We start from the raw sequence: 17,868 nt of genomic DNA on the forward strand, positions 1-17,868 counted from the left end.
GGAAAATATGAAAACCTTTGCCAACCCGAGGTTGGACCACACTGGCATCTCCACCTCCCATCTTCTCCAGATACCCATCCTAACAGGCGATCCTTTGGAGGCTTTAGGGATTCTCTTGAGTGTTTACAGAGAAACATGTGCAGAGCTCTGGATGCAGAGTGTTGGGCTTTGTACATAGGATGAGGAAATCCAAACACCAAAGGCCACCAACCTTAAAAGGTCATCATGAGGACTAAAAAGTCCACTGGACTTGTCTAACAATACCAACGGGAACATGCGCAATGTGTCAGTTTCTTTTCACCCTTCAATGACCAAATACCCAAGAAAACACAATTAAGGAGAAGTTCTCTTTGGCTCATGGTTTGAAGGAATACGCTCCACCACGGTGGGAAAGGCACTGCGGCATATGGACCCTTAAGCCCTCATGTGCCCGCTGAACAGGAAGAAGAGACGGGACCGGAAGTGGGACTCTGGGCTGTAAAGATTTAAGTTTTTTTTGCAGAGATCCACTTTCACCACCCAGGCCCAACCTCCCAGAGATTCTCACATTGTTTTGCTTTTTCTGATATATTTTGCTTTGGCCTAGTGGAAGATTTCCTGACTTGAAGTGACAGGTTTTTTGTTTGTTGTTGTTTTGCATTTATTTATTTATTTATTTAGAGATAGTTAGGGACAAATGAGTGGGCAAACAGAAGGCACATCTGATAGCATAGAGAGTGGCATGAAAAGGACACAGACCAAATTTAGGTCCCATTCTGCAGAAGAAATGGCTACCGTGTGCCCAACAAACTATGTACAACACACCCGTGCATCTCTGGGTGTGTGTTAGCATCTTCTACATTGCAGATCCTTGCAGAAAATGTCCTTAAGTTTTAGTGGGGGGGGTAGCCAAACCCAAGCCATGATCTGGGTCCACGTTTAGTCCCCGTCAGAGAGCTGCACCATTAGTTATGAAGATCAAAGGGACATCCAACAAGGGAAGATTAAACGACTGTCTAGTTCAATTAAAATTGTCCAGCCTGGCAAAGGCTTGACTGACCAGACTTAATTCTGGCATGAAATTTTATGGTGATATCTTTTAAAGCCGTGCAAATTGGCAAGCATAGAGCTGACAGACCTCATAGGCTTTAGCAGAACACACCATCCTTCTCATTTCTTTAACTCTGCCCCTGCTCAAAGAGCTGCAGTGAGGGCTGCATGTATGGGGCTTGAACTGGGCTGTGCTTGATGGGACCCAGTGGGAGGTAAGCACAGTTCAGGCTGCATCTAAATGAAAAGCTATTCCCCTGGAAAAGCAAAGGGCCACAGAGCAAGAGACACTGGTCTGGAGTGGCAGCAGTTGCTGCCCTTTCAATAGTAGTAAGGGGTCTCCAGCAAGGCTAAACAAAACTTCCAACTTCTACCCCTGAGAATTCCAAACTCTTGGTTTTGGAGTCATGTTTTCAGGGCCTGATTAAATTGCAGAAAGATCAAAGCAAGCCAATGGTTTGACCCATCTGGGTTTCATGTCGTGTAGGATGTAGAGTTGGGGTTTTGGTCCTGACAAGAAGACTGGGGACTGGCTGGAATGCAGAGAGACCACAGGCCATGAGGTATCAGAGCAGAGATCTCAGCTACCATTGTGGTGGGATGCTCTCATTTCTAGAGAAGACCCCCAGGCAGAGTCCCCTCATGATCTGCTGATGGCCAATGACAATGCATTGTTGGGATAGTATATATATAGTAAGGAGAACTCTTGATTGATATGAATGAGCTTGCTTGCTAAGGGCAATCCACCCCCCACCACCCTGTATTGAGTTAAGGTATCTGTTTGCAGAGTTCTATTCAGGGATTCCCACCAAGCTTCAGTTCCTGCATTCTCATGAAGTAGCTTATGACTTTTTGGGAGGACAACACAGCAGAAAAAAACACTGTCCAAGCCCTGAACTCATACCAGACATCTCACTTTCCTCTGCTTCTCCTAGTCAACTGCTCTATATGTTAGGATCAACCTAATAGAGGGCATCAAAAGACCTCAGGTGCCCAGACTTGTAAGCAATAATAAGGATGAGGCCCCAAGCCCGTTGTTCTGGGTGGTTTGTTGACAGCATGTGTGTGGGCAATGAGAAGTTAGGCCCTGCATTTGCTATCATCAGAGACAATGGACAGTTTAAGAATGAGAATTCTTTAAAGAGATAGAATCCTAGGAAACTCCTTACAGCACTGCACTGCAGCACTGTGATACCTTAATGAAGACAGTTCTGAAACATTTCTTAATCACAGCCTGGCGCTTCTGGATGCTGGGGAACAACCAACCCTGATTTTATAGCGGAGGAAGCAGAGGCTTGTCAGAGTTCAGACACCACCAGATTATCTGCTTCCAGGTTGGGATGGATGTTAATGTGTAGTCCCTTCTTATATTAGTAGGAATTTCAAGATGGGAAATATACATTAAGCCTACAACAGGATCCTACTATGTGTGGGCCATATGTGATAGCCCAGGCATGTGTTTATACAACTGGACAGGGATGGACCAATTGTCTTAAAGATATCATTTCAGAAGATACATTCATCTTGTTTACCTTCAGTGAAAAACAATGCAACTCAGCATATTTTTAATTGCTAGTTTGGGAAACAGGACAAGAATGAAAGGCTTCTCCTCCACTCAGGTGATTCTCTCTCTCTCTCTCTCTCTCTCTCTCTCTCTCTCTCTCTCTCTCTCTCTCTCTCTCTCTCTCTCTCTCTGTCTCTCTGTCTCTCTGTCTCTCTCTCTCTGTGTCTCTCTCTCTCTCTCTTTCTCTCTGACAGATATATAGGAAGAGAGTCTGGCTTCTGGCCCAAGTCGCAGAAGTCACAGAAGGAAGAACTTAAAGTCTCCACAAGACATTTAGGATAAGGCATTGGATTCCACACAAGTAAACGCTGAAATGATAATTCTTACATGAAATTATTTGTTGCTTCCTATTATATTTCTGTGACATTTTCTTTGTGCAAGTTGATTGCTGTTCATCAAAATTAGTAACTTGGATTGTCTCTATTTAGCTATTTCTTTTCATGTCTTTGCTTTATTGTATTCATTCTTTTTGCTTTGTTTTCCAAGTAGAAAATTCTCAGGTGGTAAATAAGGAAGATGTGTTTTTTTTTTGTTCATCCTAGGTTTTGCTTTACTGTTAGTCATTAATAATTTCCAGACAACTCCACATTCCTTTTCCCTCAGAGATTTGGAAAAATGACCCCTCGGTCTGCACAACCCCAAGCACAGCCAAGTTTGACACGTTACTTTGAGCGCCCTTCTCTGGCTTACACAAAACCCTGCAGTTAAATATTATTGGTACCAGAATCCTTATGTATATAGTAAATCAACTTCCAGTATTTTATGGGTAGTTAACTTGTAAAATTTAAGCTATTGGCTCTCTTCTGGTTTTCTGTAGCTTTCCTCGTCGGCTTATCATGGGAAATCTTAAAAGGGTACCTTATGTAATATGGATGAATTCATGAATAGTTTTGTGTTAGAAAAAACAAAAAAGTTTCAGTAACCTGTGTGTGTGTGTGTGTGTGTGTGTGAGAGAGAGAGAGAGAGAGAGAGAGAGAGAGGGAGGGAGAGAGAGAGAGGGAGAGAGGGAGAGAGAATCAAAGTATCAAGGCAAGATCTCAAATGACAAAAGAAAGAACACTAGCAGTCAAAGCCAGAGATGAGAAACAACTATGTGAACACATTAGAGGACAGAGGGGTGCACAGCCACAGAGCTCAGCACTGTACCAAAGAGAAAAGTCAGCCGAGGACCACTGCTCCGTACCAGGTGGACTTCTTGCTGGATCAAGGCCAGTGGCTTCCTTCCTCAATTAACATGCAAGGTTTTGTTGGCCAGGTTACTTGTGGACACACTGAGCACACGCATCAGGCGGGTTAGCTGTTCCCTTCCTCTGTTGACGTGTCCTTGCACTTGGCCCAGCCTCTGTAGCTGCAGTCGAAGTTCATGTCTTCCATTATTACTTTGAAAGACTTGGTTATAGTTCTGTGTGTTTGTATATGTCTGTGTTGAAGTATGTGTACATGAGTTCAAGTGTCCACAGAGGTCAGCCGAAGCATTGTAAGGGCTGGAGCTAGAGTTACCGGCAGGGCGGTAACTCAAGTGCGGAGATCACCTTTGTATGCGCTGTTTCTCTTTAGCACTGGATCAGTTTCATGTAGGTCAGTGTGGCCTTGAACTAACAGCATTCCATTTTGCTTGTCTTTTGAGTCCTGGGATTAAAAGTGTGTACCACCACTGCCTGGCCCTATAGCTAGCTAGTATGGCTATTGGGATTAAAGGTGTGTATCACCATTGCCTGGCCTCTATGGCTTGTGGCTATCTTTGCTTTCTGGACCCTCAGGCAAGCTTTACTAAATCATAAATAATATGTCACCACACAGGCCACCTTCTATCCCCCAGTCTACACTTTCAGTTTCTAGTTTGCTCTTGCCTTTTTTTCTGTTTCTTTTTATTTAATGTAACATTACCTATTACAAGAAGATTAGAAACTAGCTTGCCCAAATCAATTTAGATCAGGGTGAATACAAATCTAGGTAGATAATAACACAACTCTCTCAGTGGTTGGGGCAGGAGCCTGAGTTTCATTTATTCCCCTGATGAGATGTCTATAGCAAACACTGACATTCACAAGTAGCTAACAAGTGCCATTCATTTTTTCAAGTACTATTATATTGATTGTGCCACAATACTTGTGGTTTATCTCACATATTTGCAAATTTCACCATACAAATAAGGTAGGTAAGGAATCTGAGTGGCTTGCCCAAGGTTGCATGGCTGGTGAAGGGCTAAACTTGGCCTCCTAAGCCTCAGTCACCTTCCACAGCCTGTGCTGTTAGCGTCTCCCCAAGGCTGAGTGACACCAAGACCGGAGGAATCACTGAAACACTGATGTCTAAATATAAGGAATGTGACTTAATTGCATCTTTATTTTTTAGCTAAATGAATCACTTGGACACAGATCTGTAATAACATACTGATTACCAAATGTTAGATGCTTCTCTACAAATTAGTCCTAGAATGTTCCAAGTGCTTGTGATTTTGGGGAGGGGGAATTTCAATGCCCTGTCATTTGAAAAATAATTACTGTTCTTTGCCTAGAAGATGGCAGGAAATTCCATAGCCTGGGGTTAAAGTTTTGGACAAGGTATCTCTGAGTGGTTCATTCATTATCTATATCTCTGTCTCATTTGTAGGAGGAAGGATTCGGGAGAGAGATGAAGAGCTCATCAGAGCATGGCAGGGTTGAGTGGTCCAGATTGAGGGTGCACTACACTCCTCACACCATCACCAATGAGCCTCCTTAAAATTGGTCTTCATATTATATCCCTCCTTTTTTAATGAAGTCCCCTTTGCTATAAATGTTTCCTTGCTCTCTTTGTACAAAGGCTGGAATTGAAATGCTTTACCTCTGGTGAGATTCACCATGACTCTTCAGGAGGCATTAAAGCCACATTTTCTATGGCTCTATCTCAGCAGATGCTTTCAACCTGGTAAATGCACGAGTTAGTATCCTTCATTTGCAGTGTCTGGAAACTATGATACGTCACAGTTTTCGTAGTGAAACTCCAGCTAACTGCCTTGACTGTTTATTGGTATTTTCTGTTGAAACTTGAGTTTGAGTATTTGTATGGAGGACATGGAATCAGTGAATGAAGAGGCCTTAGACCTTATGTTGGAAATTTTGGTTTTCTTAGTTAAGACACAAGAAATTATAAAGGAATTATTTTCAAGCCATCTGATTAACGTTATAGAAGCCATTTGTAGAATGATTATTAGAGATCACATCCTCACATACTAACAGGTAGAATAAACCATTCATATGTACACACATGATTCATTTTTCACAGAGAATAGGCACCACTGTAATCAATATTACAAGCATTTGCTTTGGTAATATGAGTGTAATGTGTTTTGACTATTCATTATCTTCATCCACAGGCCAGAATAGGTCATATATTCAATTCCCATCATAAGACATTTATAAGTCCTGTCATCAGAAAAGAGTGCATGGGTATCATTAGCCTAAACAATGGTGTTTCTTATACCGCCAGCAAAGTGGGGAGATATGTAAGAATGCTCAGAAGGATGAAGGTGGTTTCTCTACAGAAACAAAAAGAGGTAAGGATGCTTCTCCCACTAGCTGTGAGTCTTGGTAGGGAAGCTGGCCTGCTTTCCTTGTTTTCCCTTAGCGCTATAGAGGGATGCCGCTTGATTCACCATGGGCATTAAAGTCCCTGTGTCAGGAGAAGAAAGAATTTACTGTGTCTTCTGATGACCTATTGATGCTTCTGAGTAGAATAGCCCTCGGGTGGCTGTGTGCACTGAGATGTATTTAGGTGTCTTCCAGAGGAGATACTGCAGGTCTGAGCCCTCTATAAAGGAGCCAATACCTGCAGAGATGCCCCGGTGAAAGATCAGCTCCTGAACAAGCCAAAGGATCACCCCACAGCCCAGCAGACAAGTGTTGGGTTTCACCATCTCTCCTCTGGCAATAGAGGCTCAGCTTTCCTTTAGAAAACCCTAACCACACCCATTGCTGTGCATATGGCCTCACCTTGGTTCTGAGGCGGCGAATGGGAGCTACTGGGTAAGCGAATGTTTTTAGATGAGATGCAGTGGCTAGTTGCAGCATTTGATGCTGCTCCTGCTCATGTCTGGTCTAAGTGGAGGGGAGCCTGCTTGAGAATAAAGCAGCACAGAGGCCAGCTGGCCTGCAAACAGAGAAAGAACCCAAAGCATCTGTACAATTGATCTGCATGTTCATGCTTTTAATTCGGGAGGTTGCAGGAGTCAATCAAGTCGCTTTGCTGCGTGCTGTTTGAGTTAGAGCTCCGTTACTGGCACCAAGGAAATTCATCACTACAGGGCTGCCCTTTAACCTCCAGTGGACATTGCCATTCTCTCTGTACTGCTTCTTGTTACTTTGCCAGGTCCTTCCTGAGGGAGTTTCACTCCACTGTGCCCTTAGGCACATCAATAGGAACTCAAAAGACTTTTTTCTTTCTTTCTTTCTGCAGACCAGTTTCTAGGGAGAAGGCAGTCTTGTTGACTGAGTGGGTCCCCAAAAAAGCAGGAAGAAGAAGCCCTATGGTCCTCCTGAGGGAGCTGGCTTTGAGATGGCACAGAAAAGTCATCTCAAACCAGAATGTTCCCCAATCCAAACTGAAGCTTCCCTCCAGCTGGCAATAAACAGTGAATGCTGCACTGCAGTGCTTGGAGGTTGCCAGCTCCTGACAGAGCCGCCCAGCCACGCTGGGGATGCTGTAAGAGGGAGAGCTTGAACAATGCCTTATAGAGACAAAGTGTTTGGATGCCAAAACCCTTTGATTTTGCTTCTGTTCCTTTGTCATTCTTGTTTCCCTCATCGTGTTCCTTTTCCATTATAGCTCTTTTCTTTGTCTAAAATTGGACTCACAGAAATGAGCTGTAATCAGAGGACATGAGAATCCCTAAATTGCTCTCCTTTGATTTTCTACTTTATTAATATTTCAGCCTGAGAAATAGAGAGGAAGGATCTAGATCACTGGCCCTTTGATTTAACGGTGCTACTATCTAATCCACTGTTTGGAAAATCTGAATATGCATCACAGCATCTGAAACTGGCATTTCTAAATCCATTTGTGGCACATTACATAGGAAATTACTTCAATATCACTGGTGCTGGGGAAATCTTCAGCAGACATCACTCCAATATGCCTGGGGGGAAAGCGAGTGTGAAGATTTATTTGTACGCCAGGGAAACTGGGAACTAGCAACATTGCAACATATTGATAAAGATGAGGTTTACTCCTCAGGGTTGACTGGCTTCACAACCCTCAACTTTGGTGTCTTCCTGGCTACTTAAGTGACATCAAGTAAGGTAGTAGAGGCTCAGTTTTCCTTTAGAAAATCCTAACAACACCCATTGCTGTGCACATGGCCTCAGCTTGGTCCTGAGGTGGTGACTGGAGGTACTGGATAGGTGAATTCCCTAGGCTGAGATGTTGACACTGGTTGGAAGGGCATTTGGTACTGCTCCTGTCATGTTTGCTCTAAGTGGGGAGAGCCTGCTTGAGAATAAAGCAGTACAGAGGACAGCTGGGATCTTTGTCATAGTTTGCCAGTGACCTTTGCCTAGAAGAAATGCTATAAAATTAAAGGCTTTATAGCAAACGAAGCACCCCCAGACACGAACAGGCAACTCACAAGTGTCTTAGGAACAGCATGCAGCTATAGGCAGCACTTTCTATGTGATAAACGTTTTATATTCATTTACTTTCTTTGGCCTGAGTACCCGAGACTGGAACAATTAGCTTCCTCATTTAATAAGGGGAGAAATGGAGGGCTAGAGAAACCAAGCCGCCTGTTCAGAGCCAAGTGCAAGGTGTGTTTCAAGTACAGAGAGGGAAGAAGAAGGGATGGCTGGGGGTACCTGTTCTTCCATTAGCTTGTGGAGTCAAAAAGATCCTAAAACCAAGAGACGGCATAGAGGCAAACTCATTTGCTCCGCTGTTAGCTTCAGACAACTCAGGGATGGGCTGGGATGTGATAAAGATTGAATTGTGGGGGTCAGTTAGGAATGTCTGAAGCATACTGTGATGAGCAGTGGTGTGGTGTCTTCCCACTGATGACCTGGCAATTGCTAGCGTGCCTAGGACACTCTGGTGCCTTCTCCAATTCCCTCACCCTTACACCCACCCCAACCAAGATGGCCCTACAGTATCTTGTGCTGGTGCTTTTTTTTCTTCTTTTCATGTCCTTATCCATTCTTTTCTGCCACCCAATATATTCACCAATTTTCTCATCCAATATCAGGCTCAAATATAAATAGTCTTTCTTCATGAAGTAGCCTATTTGACATCTGAACAAACACATTTTAGTTTTGTCCCCTTGGGGTGAACTCCAAGAAACGACACTGTCTCTTTTGTCCACCATGGAATCCCCAGTGCGCAGAAGGATACCTAGCATATAATAAGTACTTGATAATTATTAAATAAATGTATGAATTAAAGTGCTTGTTAGTCACTGCCACTAAATATCACAATCAAATAAACAGTTACTGGACTAAATACAACTAAATGAAGCTAAAAACAGTAGCTATGTTATCAGCCCAGCCCTGAAGGAGCTGATAATATCAAACATTGACTTGAAAGCAAAGAGCATGATACACTTTGGAAGCCTATTGTAAATGGGGTTCTTCATTGGTCTATATGATAAAAACCCAGAGTCAGATATAGAGGAAAATGCTGAGAGATCAGAGAGAAGGAGCAAACCACAGAACACCTTACCTCCTTAGCATCTCAGCAGACAAGCAAGTGAGTTCCTGTTTCTCCCTGCTTATATCCTGTTTCTGCCCAGCTATCTTACTTCCTGTCTGTCTGTAGAGACCTCCAGACCTCTATGGTTAACTAGTAGCAAATCCCATTCTCTGCCCTTTAGACAGGCTTTATTTGGACAAGTAAGATATCACAACACCTATTATCTAAAATAGTGGGATATTTAATTTTTCTTATCCTTTATTATAATTGGAAATATCCCACTTTATGGGGAGCTGGACAGATGGCTCAGCAGGTAAGAGTTCTTCCAGAGGCACCAAGTTCAGTTCCCAGAACCCATATCAAGTGACTCCTAACCACCTATAGCTCTAATTCCATGGGCTCTGTTGCTCTCTGGTTTCAGATGGTACCTGCCAGGAAGTGGTATGTGTAAACCCATGTAGACACACACACACACACACACACACACACCCCTAAGTAAATGTTCCTTAAAGAAGAAATAGCCTTCATTATGATCCAGTCTCTCCCCCATATCTAAAACAATTATTCATGTTATATTTATCTTTATTATGTGAGGCAACATGGTATTTTTTATTTTACTCCATTTTTTTTTTTACTTTTTTGAAAAAAATTTCATCACAATGGAAGGAGCCTCTAAGTTGTTTCCACATCTTTCTGATGGGTGTGAACACTTGCCTGTCTTGGTGAGGAATGTGTATTCTGGAGTCAGACCACTGGCTGGCTCTCCCACACACTGGAGTCACAACTTCGGCTCAATCATCCATGATCTCTCTGGCAAATCAACCAGGAACATTCAAATTCAGCTTCATGGAAATGGCAGAGCTTGAGGTAGCCTTTGAAAAATGACCATTACCATAGTGGCAGGTGTATGCAATTAAGGGATGGCAGGGTTCGCTACCCGCTACCCCTACTGCAACACAGGGCTCAATTTATTGGCAGCTGAAAAACTGTGTAGAATTCTATCTGGCTGCCATCCTCAGTTTTCTTTTTTATTTCAATAAAATCAACTATACAGTTCTGTGAAGAATGGACTGCATATAAATACATGCTTTGTGTCACAAAAGAAGTGTTCAACAAATGAAAACTATCTTTATTAGACAGGATTTGCTTATAGGGTATATGAATCAGGCCTCAATCTCTTTTTCAGAGCCTAATTAAATTTGCAACTTGTAGTCTTCAGTGGATGCAATTAGAGAGTGTGAGTGGAGATGCACTGAACAAAGGGAGCTGGTGGGCCTCGTTATTAATTATCTTCAGTTGTTCCAAACAAAACGACAGAATGACATTGAATTGTCAGTTATCAATCATTCTTTAATATTACAGTTGGTCCAACATAATTCCTTCCGAGCAATTTGGCTTCCCCCAGGCTAATGAAGAGCAAATCAGAACTTCCTGTTGGTCCTTTGACAAGTACCATGGAATGGTAAATGACAATGGGGCCAACTTGGCAGCACTGTTCACTTCCAATCCAGCCTAATTGCTAAGGCTGCCCAGTTCAATTCTGGGAATGTAAGTAACATCTGCTTCTGTTTGCAGTTTCTCATATTTCTGTCACGGTGGACTTAAAGAGAAAGTCAAATCCCACATTCCCTAGGGAGCCACTGAAGGTGTGTTTTGGGACTTGGTTTGGCATATTGCTTCAAATGCTATTTGGCTCTGGTTACTCTGAAATCACTCCATTTAATATTTCTCTTGGGGACTTTGTGGGGCATTCTGTAGTTACTAACCCCTCTGAAGCAGAGGTGGAACGCAGCTGTGATTCCAAAGGATCCACTGGCTGGTGGAACATGGGTATAGCAGAGCCAATGAAGGCAGAGTGCCTTGTTAATACTCTTAGCTGCCCAAACAGCCTGGGATAAGACCTGCCCTGCATGTGAATTACAGAGACACAGAGAGAATTAATGCATTACTTTAGACGTTGGGCAATTAAAATATTCCACAAACAGAAATGTGAGGAGCCTGGAAAGTGACAGAAAGGCAATTTCGTAGTTGCAGTTCCTGAAGAGATACAATTCCACATGACAAGGAAGTTCCTGGGCAGTTTTAGTTATATTTAGTGATGTGTGAATAACACTTTAGGAAAACACATCCGTTTCTGACGTTTGTTTATCAGGTTTTAGCAGCAGCAAGCACTGCAGTAGGAATCAGGGTTGAATTTGAGTCTTAAGTTACTACAATGGGTTGCATTGCTTTGGGTGACTCCCTCACTGTGTTTAGTTCACTTTCCTCAGTCGTAAAATTTATATTTATATTTAACAATACTGAGTCCAGTTTTAAGAGTATACTGAGGTTATAAAATCATATGACAGAATTTTTGAAAATCTATTATGATTGAATCAGTCATTATTGATTGACATTTCATCCCAATGATCTTCCTCCTAACAGAAGGGACTTCTGCCTTGTGAAGTCTTTAAGCAGAAAAGCTAGCCTTTGCTTACCAGAAACTAGAACAAAGGAATAGAATAGTTCAATGAAATATGTGCTTTCAAATATTCTGTTCATTAATGATAAATGAGAACACTGAAAATCAGCATCTTCAAGGCTTTCTCAAGCTGTCACTTTATCTGCATGAACAATCTGCAAATCATTGTTGCCATTACTAAAGGAAAGAAATGATTTTTTAAAAAAGGGCCAGCTTCTTGATTTTGTACAGGACCATCCTCTGAGCCAACAGATGTCATCTTTAGGAGTTCAGATGTGCCATCTTTGGAAAGATCATCCCAACTGGGATCCCTCCAAGAAGGAGGAAGAGGTGGGAAGGATCATAAAACCCTTGCCTGAGTATTCCACCACCCCTCCCAGACAGTAGCGTGCAATTCTGCCCAATTACACATGGCTTGGTGAGTAGCTAGAGGATACAGGCTGGGAAGGACTAGAGGAGGGGGCACCATCTATGTGGCCTTGGGGGTGTCCTTATCCATGCTGGGTACTGACCTCCTAGTGTGGCTGTTTTAAGGTCACCCATGCTCCTGCCCATAGCCTGTCACCCAGTGCTCTGTCACTAAACCTAAACATACAATTGGTTGCCCAGGATGAATTTTTGTGGAATTCTGTCATTGGGACTCTGGGACAGGGACAATGCTTACTGCCGTCTAGGAATATTTCTCCCAGTCCTCGCCTACAGTTACCTAATTCACAAATGGAAGGGTAGACTTTTAGTTCACTGTGGACTCTTTATGCCAACATTTGTATTATTAGGAAACTGTTTATACTTTATCACCTACTTTCTGACTCTCAAATATGTGCTCCTGACATTTTGAGAGAGCTCAAGCAAACGCTGCTCAACTGTGAGATGAGAGGTGACCGGAAGGGTCTATCTGAATTCAAGCATTTGAATTCTCAGGGATATTCAGTATGTCTATTCCCCCGCAGAAGCAGCTCCTCAAAAATGTGTAGACAGCCTGTTTTCCTTTTCCAGTGTTTCAGTAAAATCGTGATTATCAAAGCAAATGAGTATGATAAACATTCCTGAATGTGTAGTATCTTTGTCAATTTGTACTTCCTCAATCAAAGATACAAGTAATATTGTCTAGAATGAGCAATACTGGGCGTTAAAAAGAGCCAATATGAACAAGTTAAGATTATAGAAATAAATGTCATGGAGATATTGATTAGAGTATTTGATACTTAAATGCATTTTTCAAAGTCACTGAATTATATACATATAAGATTTATTACTTGTTATGCTATAACATTTCTGCTTTTTCAATTGAAAATAATTTTTCATGCAATATATTAAGATTATGGTCTATCCTCTACAGCTCCTCCAGATTCTCCCTGCCCATTTAATTCCAGGCCTTCTTCCTCTCTTCTTAGAAAAAAAACAAGGGAAAAAAGAAAAGGCACAAGAAACACACACACACACACACACACACACACACACATTCACTAATATACAGCAAACTCATAAAAATATCAGAAAACATATACATGCAGAAGACCAATAAAATAAAAACTGCCCAGACAAAACAGTATGTTATAACAACCCACAAAAATACCATGGCTCCATTTTGTACTGGCCATGTACTGCTGGGTGGGGGAGGCCTCTTCTTGAGTGTGGTTTGTATACCCACTGAGACTCCTTTGCACACAGTTGCCAGTTGGAGATAGCTTCCTAGTTCGGGAGAGAAGCTCTCGTCCACATCTCCTCCCTCACTCACCTCTTCGCTCCCCATTTAATCCTCACTCCAGTCTCCCACTGTTTCTCCACAACTACATATTCTATTTCCCCTACTTTGGGAGATATCCCCCCACACACACACACATTTTACCTACATGTTAGAATTAAGGTCTTGGATACTTAGAAAGTTGACAGCCAGGAAGCACAGCAATGTAAATCCTTGTTAGCCTTCCTCTCAGGGCTGTACTTGTCTCTGTGAGATCATCTAACCCAGAACAGCCCCGGCCAGTGAGTCTGGCTACCTGGAAGTGCAGACATGGAAAGCTCTTACATATGTATCACCTGGACAGTGTTAAAATGGGTGTAATGTCAAACCTGATGATCAGGACAGACTGAAAGCAGTAAGAGAATGAGACTTCAATTCAGGAAACAATTTGACTGGATGTTTGGGGAAAGGAAAGAATCAAAACAATTGGTTCGTTGCTGTGAAGATAAATCAATGATCTGAAGCAGAGAGAGGAAACCTGTAGATTATGTAATACAGTCTGGAGAAATGTTCTCAATTGAGTAGGTTCAAATTTATCTTTCTCTTGGGCAGCATATGGGTCACATGACTTCATCTTGATGCAGATGAAATGAGTCCAGTGGGCCACCATCTTTTATTCTGTCAGTCTTCTAGCATCCTTTTATTTGCTGATTTGGTTCTTCAGCCATCTAATTCTGGGAAGCAGGCACTCTAGGTGGATGATGCTGCTACTTCAGATATCTGAAAGGGTCTATTAAATTACCTTCCACTTTATACATCAGTTGCAATGGGCTCAGTTGTATTGGTGCCTTTGTGTCTGGCATTTCTAAAGTCCTTGCTTTATGTTTATGGACCTGAGAAACTGTGATCACTCACTCCTTCCTTGTCAGGAACTGTGGGACTTTCACACAGCAGGGATATAGTTCAAATGCATTTAAATGAAACAAAAGTGTATTGACTCATTTAACTTGTGTGTTCAAAGTGCTGAGCATTTGGGTGAGTAACATGCAGAGGCTTCAATAATTTAACTGAGGATCCCACCCTGTCTTCTGCTTTTGGGTTCTGCCTTGCTCAGGATACTGCACTCCAATACTAGGCTCTACTTTGCTAAAAATATCAAACTCTCTGCTGTTAGGCTTCACCCTGTGGCATCATTATCTCCACTTTCATTTAGACTTTCTTTTTGTCTTGATAAAATGGTTGCTATAGATCTACATTAGTTCTAAATTCCCAATCATCCCTTTAAGAAAGAAGAAAATCTATTGCCGAAACTTCCCAAATCTTGTCCAATAACAAATCGCTTTGTGTCAAATGGTTAAACTCGAGCTAATTGCTGGATCAAAGAGGTGCAATGGTTGGCATGAGGTTTGGATCCTGGAACTGCACTTGAGGGGAGCTGGAGGGTGGCATGACCCCTCCTAATTCAAAAGTTTCAAGGATTTAGAAGATATTTCCAAAGTAAGAGAGTAACATCAGACGAAGGAAGACTCAATCAGCAGCTAAGCAGGAAGGCAGGACACATGGTCCCCACTACGCACCTGAGGGGTTCCTTTTGCATCAGCCTGACTCATTGTTACATTTCTATTTACTCCTTCCCTTTCTAAGCCAGCCTAGTGATTGAGCAATTATCAGTGATAAGGTCTGCAGTATTATTAAACCAAGCTATTCTGAACATATCCCACTATGATGATCTTTCCACCCTCCTCCTATTTTTAAGAACCTCTTTGACTGAGAGGACCCACTGCCACAATCTCGAATAGTATCCACATGTCAATGTTGGGTGGTTGGCAATTTTAGTGCCATCTGCAACCTTAACATCCACTGACAATGACATTTAACATAGTCATTGTTAGTCCATTGGATGCTTGGGTCTCCATTTAGAGCACCTGTTACTCAGCTGTCTCCAGACCATGTTTCAGCTTTTATAAGGTCATGGATTTTCAAGTAACCCAGTCCTTTTCTTTCCTCCGCCTGTCTTTTCCCCAGTTCCTCCTTCCCTCAATCCAAAGGTGAAAAGAAAAACCTGGCCAGGAATTCTTAAAGGAGCATGGCATCCTCACCTGTGGGACCCTTTGAAGGAAGCATGGGCCAAGTAAAAGATAAGTAGTTTCATTGCTCTTCATGCTATGTGTGGGTGAAACTCACACTGGGATTAAATGTCTTCTTTGGTATCTTCCCCAACAGGCTCTTCAGTGGCTTCCCATGGATTAACTGTTAAGGAAAGAAAAACAAATCAAAATTCTGGTTTGTGAAGATTTTCTGGGCCTGATATTTCCTCTATAAATGAGACAATTTTAATTATGTTCAGATTTTCAATATCCTGCAATTTGATAGCAAAGTTTTCATATTCATAGACTAAATATGGAGAACCTAATCACATATGGCAACTTCAAACATTATGGCCACTTCAAACTTAACAATCCATGAATCAAAATTATCTTCAGAGATGATTAAAGGACACCCAAAAATAAACATTGTTAATGAAATGTGAAAAAATAAGATTGGGGTGGGTGCTAAACTACGTTTCTCATTCATTTTGCAAGGCACTTCTTTTATGAGGTGTATCAAATTAGACATTAATTTTTTTCACTTCCACAAGACAACAAACAGTTCTCAAACTTGGTCATTATCAATAATAGCAGACAGGTCTTATCATATGACATTCATTGCTCAAGCAAGTATCTCACTGCATCCTTCCTTACCTTGTACCCAACTCTCAATACACAGCATTTTACAGAGTAAATGAGGGATAGAAGAATCAGGTCAACATCTGGTGGCCGTGAGGGTTTTGTTTTGAATTTTGAAAGTCCATGTTCCTTCCACTATGCCCGTCATAAGGCTCCAACCTTGGAAGTATGTCTTATACCAGTGGAAAGGTAAAAGCATACTCTGAGAATTAAAAGGAAACATGAGGCAGAACGAAACCTTTTAATATGCTAAACTTTTATTACTTCACAGATTACTGAAAGCTGTGTTTTTGCAAAAACACTCAAACATCCAAGAAGCACAACATAATTTCAAAAGCCCTTGTTTAGATGACCTTAGGTCAAGTGCCCTGCAGTGTTAAACCTGCCTTTATTGATCTTAAAATAATTTGATAGTAATATAGAAAAGTCCCTGTTTTTAGAAGGACATATTTATTCCTAACTCTATTTAATCTCCAACAAGTCCCCTGGGTGTTTTACATATTGACATAGGTCTTTATTGGAAAGACCGAGTGGGAATGAATGCTTTAGCATGTTTTCTTGACCAGATTCTGAAATCCAGTTCTGACACAGGGTAACCCTGTCACAGATTCAGATGTTTTATGATATTTCTGGTATGGAAGTGCACATGGATTGTTGTGTTCTCAAGAAAAAGAATATCATGTGTATGTATATATGTGTATATGCATACACCGATCCATGCATGCGTATATGTATTTCCTTTTCCCTCTTTTTTCTTTACATGCACGCATGCATGCTCACATATATTCACACACATATTTTTAAATGCACATATAAAAGCAACAAGAGAGGAAAGAGAAGACCAGAGTATTACGTGACTTTTCTTGCTGCCAGCCTAGTCGCAGAGCATGTCAGTCCCAAATGAACACACAAGACTTACATTAATTATGAAACTGTTGGTTGCTTGGCTATGGTTTCTTATTGGCTAGATCTAACTTAATTATTAGCCCATAACTACTAATCCATGTATTTCCACATGGTCTTATCGTACTGGAGAAAGGGTCCAGGGACCTCTTACTTCTCTGGTGTCCTACATCTTGACTGTTCACCATCTCTGCCGAGAAGACAGGAGAAGAGAGTGATTTCCTGTTTGTTCCTGCTTATGTTCTGATTCTGCCCAGTTACGTCACTTCTTGCCTGGCTAATCAGTCAATCAGTGTTTTATTCATTAAATAGTAAGAGAAACATATACACAGAAGGACTTCCCCAGAAGTGACATGGAGTTAAGACTTCCTGGCTTGTTGGGCTACTGTGTTGTGTTTATGAGAATCTCAGAAAGGTGACATCGTTCAGGTATAGCACACTGCCTAGACACACTCAGGAAGGTTTTGAACTGAAAACTTATTATCTCAAAATGTGATAGCTCTGCTTTTCTCTTCAGGATCCACTGTAAGTGCCAAGAGCCTGGCCATAGACAGACAGACAGACAGATAGACCTGACCCTAGACAGACAGCCCTAACCCTAAATAGACAGATTTTCCCACTATTTTCACCTGTCAAACAATAGACAACAGAAGTCCAGGAGTTACTTGTAAGCTTGCAAAATGTAAATTATTAAGAAAACACAGTAGGTAGCATTGATTACTTTTTCCTAATTGTTTTCAACATACACAAGTATGTACATGACAGACTGTCCTCTGTGGGGACACCAGACCTTGAGCAGAAACCCACTTCCCCTTCGGCCTGGGAGCAGGCAGCTGTGAGATAA

General features: G+C 41.8%; 1 long non-coding RNA gene across 1 annotated transcript; it reads right to left on the reverse strand.

Annotated features, from left to right (window-relative positions):
- Positions 1-12,943: 12,943 nt before the first annotated feature.
- On the reverse strand, positions 12,944-16,314 carry LOC121134324. The gene is made up of 2 exons (XR_005871405.1): positions 16,137-16,314; positions 12,944-15,645 (listed from the first exon to the last, which is right to left on the reverse strand). It is a non-coding gene; the product is annotated as an uncharacterized LOC121134324 (long non-coding RNA).
- Positions 16,315-17,868: the final 1,554 nt, after the last annotated feature.

The sequence above is a fragment of the Mesocricetus auratus genome, unplaced genomic scaffold (genome assembly GCF_017639785.1).
Source record: "Mesocricetus auratus isolate SY011 unplaced genomic scaffold, BCM_Maur_2.0 Super-Scaffold_100027, whole genome shotgun sequence".
NCBI classification, from domain to species: domain Eukaryota; kingdom Metazoa; phylum Chordata; class Mammalia; order Rodentia; family Cricetidae; genus Mesocricetus; species Mesocricetus auratus.